We start from the raw sequence: 9,419 nt of genomic DNA, 5'->3' as shown, positions 1-9,419 counted from the left end.
CTTTGCATTGCAGTCCATAGGTGTTTCCTTTAACGTTACATTTCGTATTAATATTAGTTAACCACACATTAAAAAGATTTTTGCATTTCGGAAAGTTGTGAAACGATAACTCCGAGGTTCTCTTCTCACCGTTTACTCGAATTTTAATATTTTTAAGGGCAGTATTACTTTAAAAAAGTACCGCTCAATTTCTGTCACCTCTGCTCCTACAATCCGCCATATTAATCGTTGGTTTTGATCAGCGAAGTTCGCCAACGAACCCAGCTGCAGGGGTAGCGACTGCTGCGCCGCCTATATCCGTTTCGCTAGCGAATAGGAAGCCTCCTCGAGACTGCGAAGGGAACTTGATCATTTTCATCCTCGATGCATACTTCTCTATAGAAATATATTTTACACTTCTGATATATAGGTAATCTAAAAATAGCGATAGGTCAGATAAGAAGCCGACCCAATGTTTACGAGTTGGTCGCGTTAATAGTTTCCAAACTACTACCATAATACAAATAGTAAATCAGAGTTGGAGAATTCAACCGACCGGCAACTTGGTCACGGACCAGCCTTAATAAATATGATCTCTATTGATTCAACGGAGCACGTCTTGAAAGCAGTTGTAAAACTAAATAAAAAACAAAGAATACGGTCAATTTCGCGGATAGATTAAATTGGATTGGGCTTGGGATAGTATTATTTTTCCCTTTTTTATATATTGAGGGGATACCTACGGGAGCATATACGTGAACTGGCAACTGAAGTTCCCGTTGGAAACGCCTGATGATCAGAACTTTGTGACTGACGTGCTCAGTTCAACTTTCTTCCTACCCATCTAATTATCCGGCAAGCAAGAAATTCCCGAGCGGAAGATTAAGTCCGGAGAAGAAGACGAAAAGAAAGGATCTCTTCCATTTCCTTTCTCCAAACGTTCTCTGTTTTTCTTATTTCATCCTTTTCCGGAGAAAAATAATAGGATTCAACGAAAAGCAACCTTAACGCGAGGATCCCGCATCGAACTTGGAAAAAGAGTTTGCGCGAATCTAACGGCTATTTCACTCGGAGCGAGCGGTATAAAAATGGAAATATACCGGATAAATGGACCATTCGAAACAAAACGATGATTTTATCAAGAGCTTTGCCGAAAACTACGATAAAATAGAGGTTGTTAACGCTCTTTCCAATGGTAAAAACATTTTGGAATTTGTTATTTGAAAAAATTCAACGCCACCGAGAATTTTTTAAAAATCGGTGCGCCACGCCATCGCCGCCAGGCCCGGACTGGTTCCTTTGGGGCCCTCGGCTAAAACCTGAAAAACTCTTATCGGTGTGGAGGTATGGAATTAAAATCTAAATGGTTTTTATAGGACTATAAGCAATTTGGGGCCCCCTTGAGCCGGGGGCCCTCGGAAATCGCCGACCAGCCGACCTGGCCGCCGCTGACCCAAGTCAAATGTTTGTATAGGATGTAGTTGAATCTGCTACGCAACTATAAGGCCGAGATTTGTCAGGATTAAAGTGTACACCAAAACGTACTGCACTTCGTTCCCGATTATGTATCAGAAAAACCTTAACAATTTTTGAACTATTTTCGCTGCTTGGTTTCATGATAGGTATCGGAAAGCTATCAAATTAACCTGTTATACAAGCAGGTTTTTCTGATATGTATCATAAAGGTCACGCTCACGTACAAAATTTCTGCTTGCCGCCATTTTATTCATTTTAAACGGGTTTTAATTGTTTTTTCCGTTCAACAACCATTACGTCACGATAAACGGTGACGCAATCATAATTATCGGATTATTTTACGATTTTAGTTATTGAACGCAACCAGACTACCAGAGGTTACCATGGAAACAAGATGTCACGGACAATTAGCCTATCTGATTATTATTAAATTAAGTACACAAAATCCCCCCGATGTATTAACTATATTTAAAAAATTAAATTTCAATTTGAACCGATTTCCAATCATCTTGTACATTCACTTAATAAACCCAAGAGGATTAAAATATTTTTGGTCCATGGTTCGTTATAAAAAGATTTTATTAAAAAAAATATAGAAGATTTACGCATGGAGTTTTTTATAAAACTTTTTATACAAAACTCTATTTGTAAATCTTCTATACTTTTTAAATAAAATCTTTTATTAAACCCAAGAGAAATTTTATCGAAAAATAGTTTTTAAAGTTACCTGGTTTTGGAAATAACGAAACGCAAATACGTTAATTTAAATTAATATTTTGATAACCCGAATTACTCGAGTTACCTAATTTGGGAAATAAGGTAGCGAAACGCGAACGAGTTAGATGGCGCCTGTATCAATTGACACGAAATTCAAATATGATAATAGTGCGTACGTGGGTTGTGGGGTGCCCTCGAATTGGCCAGAAATCTCACTTAAAATTAAAATTTCTTAATGCGACCGAAAACGTAGTTCACAAATAATCAGTACTAACTAAAAACGTAATTTTCAACCAATTCGGTCTTAATTAAAAAAATTATGTAGATTTTAAAGCGAAAATCGCCAAAAAAATCACTTAAATGGTCAAATACCCCACTTCCGGGGCCCCAATCCCAAAAATGATGTAGATTTTAAAGCGAAAATCGCCAAAAAAATCACTTAAATGGTCAAATACCCCACTTCCGGGGCCCTAATCCCAAAAATGATGTAGATTTTAAAGCGAAAATCGCCAAAAAAATCACTTAAATGGTCAAATACCCCACTTCCGGGGCCCCAATCCCAAAAATGATGTAGATTTTAAAGCGAAAATCGCCAAAAAAATCACTTAAATGGTCAAATACCCCACTTCCGGGGCCCTAATCCCAAAAATGATGTAGATTTTAAAGCGAAAATCGCCAAAAAAATCACTTAAATGGTCAAATACCCCACTTCCGGGGCCCCAATCCCAAAAATGATGTAGATTTTAAAGCGAAAATCGCCAAAAAAATCACTTAAATGGTCAAATACCCCACTTCCGGGGCCCCAATCCCAAAAATGATGTAGATTTTAAAGCGAAAATCGCCAAAAAAATCACTTAAATGGTCAAATACCCCACTTCCGGGGCCCCAATCCCAAAAATGACGTAGATTTTAAAGCGAAAATCGCCAAAAAAATCACTTAAATGGTCAAATACCCCACTTCCGGGGCCCCAATCCCAAAAATGATGTAGATTTTAAAGCGAAAATCGCCAAAAAAATCACTTAAATGGTCAAATACCCCACTTCCGGGGCCCCAATCCCAAAAATGATGTAGATTTTAAAGCGAAAATCGCCAAAAAAATCACTTAAATGGTCAAATACCCCACTTCCGGGGCCCCAATCCCAAAAATGATGTAGATTTTAAAGCGAAAATTGCCAAAAAAATCACTTAAATGGTCAAATACCCCACTTCCGGGGCCCCAATCCCAAAAATGATGTAGATTTTAAAGCGAAAATCGCAAAAAAAATCACTTAAATGGTCAAATACCCCACTTCCGGGGCCCCAATCCCAAAAATGATGTAGATTTTAAAGCGAAAATCGCCAAAAAAAATCACTTAAATGGTCAAATACCCCACTTCCGGGGCCCCAATCCCAAAAATGATGTAGATTTTAAAGCGAAAATCGCCAAAAAAATCACTTAAATGGTCAAATACCCCACTTCCGGGGCCCCAATCCCAAAAATGATGTAGATTTTAAAGCGAAAATCGCCAAAAAAAATCACTTAAATGGTCAAATACCCCACTTCCGGGGCCCCAATCCCAAAAATGATGTAGATTTTAAAGCGAAAATCGCCAAAAAAATCACTTAAATGGTCAAATACCCCACTTCCGGGGCCCCAATCCCAAAAATGATGTAGATTTTAAAGCGAAAATCGCCAAAAAATCACTTAAATGGTCAAATACCCCACTTCCGGGGCCCCAATCCCAAAAATGATGTAGATTTTAAAGCGAAAATCGCCAAAAAAATCACTTAAATGGTCAAATACCCCACTTCCGGGGCCCCAATCCCAAAAATGATGTAGATTTTAAAGCGAAAATCGCCAAAAAAATCACTTAAATGGTCAAATACCCCACTTCCGGGGCCCCAATCCCAAAAATGATGTAGATTTTAAAGCGAAAATCGCAAAAAAAATCACTTAAATGGTCAAATACCCCACTTCCGGGGCCCCAATCCCAAAAATGATGTAGATTTTAAAGCGAAAATCGCCAAAAAAATCACTTAAATGGTCAAATACCCCACTTCCGGGGCCCCAATCCCAAAAATGATGTAGATTTTAAAGCGAAAATCGCCAAAAAAATCACTTAAATGGTCAAATACCCCACTTCCGGGGCCCCAATCCCAAAAATGATGTAGATTTTAAAGCGAAAATCGCCAAAAAAATCACTTAAATGGTCAAATACCCCACTTCCGGTGCCCCAATCCCAAAAATGATGTAGATTTTAAAGCGAAAATCGCCAAAAAATGACTTAAATGGTCAAATACCCCACTTCCGGGGCCCCAATCCCAAAAATGATGTAGATTTTAAAGCGAAAATCGCCAAAAAAATCACTTAAATGGTCAAATACCCCACTTCCGGGGCCCCAATCCCAAAAATGATGTAGATTTTAAAGCGAAAATCGCCAAAAAAATCACTTAAATTGTCAAATACCCCACTTCCGGTGCCCCAATCCCAAAAATGATGTAGATTTTAAAGCGAAAATCGCCAAAAAAATCACTTAAATGGTCAAATACCCCACTTCCGGGGCCCCAATCCCAAAAATGATGTAGATTTTAAAGCGAAAATCGCCAAAAAAATCACTTAAATTGTCAAATACCCCACTTCCGGGGACCCAATCCCAAAAATGATGTAGATTTTAAAGCGAAAATCGCCAAAAAAATCACTTAAATGGTCAAATACCCCACTTCCGGGGCCCCAATCCCAAAAATGATGTAGATTTTAAAGCGAAAATCGCCAAAAAAATCACTTAAATGGTCAAATACCCCACTTCCGGGGCCCCAATCCCAAAAATGATGTAGATTTTAAAGCGAAAATCGCCAAAAAAATCACTTAAATGGTCAAATACCCCACTTCCGGGGACCCAATCCCAAAAATGATGTAGATTTTAAAGCGAAAATCGCCAAAAAAATCACTTAAATTGTCAAATACCCCACTTCCGGGGACCCTATCCCAAAAATGATGTAGATTTTAAAGCGAAAATCGCCAAAAAAAATCACTTAAATTGTCAAATACCCCACTTCCGGGGCCCCAATCCCAAAAATGATGTAGATTTTAAAGCGAAAATCGCCAAAAAAATCACTTAAATGGTCAAATACCCCACTTCCGGGGCCCCAATCCCAAAAATGATGTAGATTTTAAAGCGAAAATCGCCAAAAAAAATCACTTAAATTGTCAAATACCCCACTTCCGGGGCCCCAATCCCAAAAATGATGTAGATTTTAAAGCGAAAATCGCCAAAAAAATCACTTAAATGGTCAAATACCCCACTTCCGGGGCCCCAATCCCAAAAATGATGTAGATTTTAAAGCGAAAATCGCCAAAAAAATCACTTAAATGGTCAAATACCCCACTTCCGGGGCCCCAATCCCAAAAATGATGTAGATTTTAAAGCGAAAATCGCCAAAAAAAATCACTTAAATTGTCAAATACCCCACTTCCGGGGCCCCAATCCCAAAAATGATGTAGATTTTAAAGCGAAAATCGCCAAAAAAATCACTTAAATGGTCAAATACCCCACTTCCGGGGCCCCAATCCCAAAAATGACGTAGATTTTAAAGCGAAAATCGCCAAAAAAATCACTTAAATGGTCAAATACCCCACTTCCGGGGCCCCAATCCCAAAAATGATGTAGATTTTAAAGCGAAAATCGCCAAAAAAATCACTTAAATGGTCAAATACCCCACTTCCGGGGCCCCAATCCCAAAAATGATGTAGATTTTAAAGCGAAAATCGCCAAAAAAATCACTTAAATGGTCAAATACCCCACTTCCGGGGCCCCAATCCCAAAAATGATGTAGATTTTAAAGCGAAAATTGCCAAAAAAATCACTTAAATGGTCAAATACCCCACTTCCGGGGCCCCAATCCCAAAAATGATGTAGATTTTAAAGCGAAAATCGCAAAAAAAATCACTTAAATGGTCAAATACCCCACTTCCGGGGCCCCAATCCCAAAAATGATGTAGATTTTAAAGCGAAAATCGCCAAAAAAAATCACTTAAATGGTCAAATACCCCACTTCCGGGGCCCCAATCCCAAAAATGATGTAGATTTTAAAGCGAAAATCGCCAAAAAAATCACTTAAATGGTCAAATACCCCACTTCCGGGGCCCCAATCCCAAAAATGATGTAGATTTTAAAGCGAAAATCGCCAAAAAAAATCACTTAAATGGTCAAATACCCCACTTCCGGGGCCCCAATCCCAAAAATGATGTAGATTTTAAAGCGAAAATCGCCAAAAAAATCACTTAAATGGTCAAATACCCCACTTCCGGGGCCCCAATCCCAAAAATGATGTAGATTTTAAAGCGAAAATCGCCAAAAAATCACTTAAATGGTCAAATACCCCACTTCCGGGGCCCCAATCCCAAAAATGATGTAGATTTTAAAGCGAAAATCGCCAAAAAAATCACTTAAATGGTCAAATACCCCACTTCCGGGGCCCCAATCCCAAAAATGATGTAGATTTTAAAGCGAAAATCGCCAAAAAAATCACTTAAATGGTCAAATACCCCACTTCCGGGGCCCCAATCCCAAAAATGATGTAGATTTTAAAGCGAAAATCGCAAAAAAAATCACTTAAATGGTCAAATACCCCACTTCCGGGGCCCCAATCCCAAAAATGATGTAGATTTTAAAGCGAAAATCGCCAAAAAAATCACTTAAATGGTCAAATACCCCACTTCCGGGGCCCCAATCCCAAAAATGATGTAGATTTTAAAGCGAAAATCGCCAAAAAAATCACTTAAATGGTCAAATACCCCACTTCCGGGGCCCCAATCCCAAAAATGATGTAGATTTTAAAGCGAAAATCGCCAAAAAAATCACTTAAATGGTCAAATACCCCACTTCCGGTGCCCCAATCCCAAAAATGATGTAGATTTTAAAGCGAAAATCGCCAAAAAATGACTTAAATGGTCAAATACCCCACTTCCGGGGCCCCAATCCCAAAAATGATGTAGATTTTAAAGCGAAAATCGCCAAAAAAATCACTTAAATGGTCAAATACCCCACTTCCGGGGCCCCAATCCCAAAAATGATGTAGATTTTAAAGCGAAAATCGCCAAAAAAATCACTTAAATTGTCAAATACCCCACTTCCGGTGCCCCAATCCCAAAAATGATGTAGATTTTAAAGCGAAAATCGCCAAAAAAATCACTTAAATGGTCAAATACCCCACTTCCGGGGCCCCAATCCCAAAAATGATGTAGATTTTAAAGCGAAAATCGCCAAAAAAATCACTTAAATTGTCAAATACCCCACTTCCGGGGACCCAATCCCAAAAATGATGTAGATTTTAAAGCGAAAATCGCCAAAAAAATCACTTAAATGGTCAAATACCCCACTTCCGGGGCCCCAATCCCAAAAATGATGTAGATTTTAAAGCGAAAATCGCCAAAAAAATCACTTAAATGGTCAAATACCCCACTTCCGGGGCCCCAATCCCAAAAATGATGTAGATTTTAAAGCGAAAATCGCCAAAAAAATCACTTAAATGGTCAAATACCCCACTTCCGGGGACCCAATCCCAAAAATGATGTAGATTTTAAAGCGAAAATCGCCAAAAAAATCACTTAAATTGTCAAATACCCCACTTCCGGGGACCCTATCCCAAAAATGATGTAGATTTTAAAGCGAAAATCGCCAAAAAAAATCACTTAAATTGTCAAATACCCCACTTCCGGGGCCCCAATCCCAAAAATGATGTAGATTTTAAAGCGAAAATCGCCAAAAAAATCACTTAAATGGTCAAATACCCCACTTCCGGGGCCCCAATCCCAAAAATGATGTAGATTTTAAAGCGAAAATCGCCAAAAAAAATCACTTAAATTGTCAAATACCCCACTTCCGGGGCCCCAATCCCAAAAATGATGTAGATTTTAAAGCGAAAATCGCCAAAAAAATCACTTAAATGGTCAAATACCCCACTTCCGGGGCCCCAATCCCAAAAATGATGTAGATTTTAAAGCGAAAATCGCCAAAAAAATCACTTAAATGGTCAAATACCCCACTTCCGGGGCCCCAATCCCAAAAATGATGTAGATTTTAAAGCGAAAATCGCCAAAAAAAATCACTTAAATTGTCAAATACCCCACTTCCGGGGCCCCAATCCCAAAAATGATGTAGATTTTAAAGCGAAAATCGCCAAAAAAATCACTTAAATGGTCAAATACCCCACTTCCGGTGCCCCAATCCCAAAAATGATGTAGATTTTAAAGCGAAAATCGCCAAAAAATGACTTAAATGGTCAAATACCCCACTTCCGGGGCCCCAATCCCAAAAATGATGTAGATTTTAAAGCGAAAATCGCCAAAAAAATCACTTAAATGGTCAAATACCCCACTTCCGGGGCCCCAATCCCAAAAATGATGTAGATTTTAAAGCGAAAATCGCCAAAAAAATCACTTAAATTGTCAAATACCCCACTTCCGGTGCCCCAATCCCAAAAATGATGTAGATTTTAAAGCGAAAATCGCCAAAAAAATCACTTAAATGGTCAAATACCCCACTTCCGGGGCCCCAATCCCAAAAATGATGTAGATTTTAAAGCGAAAATCGCCAAAAAAATCACTTAAATTGTCAAATACCCCACTTCCGGGGACCCAATCCCAAAAATGATGTAGATTTTAAAGCGAAAATCGCCAAAAAAATCACTTAAATGGTCAAATACCCCACTTCCGGGGCCCCAATCCCAAAAATGATGTAGATTTTAAAGCGAAAATCGCCAAAAAAATCACTTAAATGGTCAAATACCCCACTTCCGGGGCCCCAATCCCAAAAATGATGTAGATTTTAAAGCGAAAATCGCCAAAAAAATCACTTAAATGGTCAAATACCCCACTTCCGGGGACCCAATCCCAAAAATGATGTAGATTTTAAAGCGAAAATCGCCAAAAAAATCACTTAAATTGTCAAATACCCCACTTCCGGGGACCCAATCCCAAAAATGATGTAGATTTTAAAGCGAAAATCGCCAAAAAAAATCACTTAAATTGTCAAATACCCCACTTCCGGGGCCCCAATCCCAAAAATGATGTAGATTTTAAAGCGAAAATCGCCAAAAAAATCACTTAAATGGTCAAATACCCCACTTCCGGGGCCCCAATCCCAAAAATGATGTAGATTTTAAAGCGAAAATCGCCAAAAAAAATCACTTAAATTGTCAAATACCCCACTTCCGGGGCCCCAATCCCAAAAATGATGTAGATTTTAAAGCGAAAATCGCCAAAAAA

The sequence above is a fragment of the Leiobunum rupestre genome, chromosome 10 (assembly GCF_980474605.1).
Source record: "Leiobunum rupestre chromosome 10, qqLeiRupe1.1.hap1, whole genome shotgun sequence".
NCBI lineage: Eukaryota > Metazoa > Arthropoda > Arachnida > Opiliones > Sclerosomatidae > Leiobunum > Leiobunum rupestre.
The sequence above is the reverse complement of the archived record's forward strand: the minus strand, read 5'-3'. Positions refer to the sequence as shown.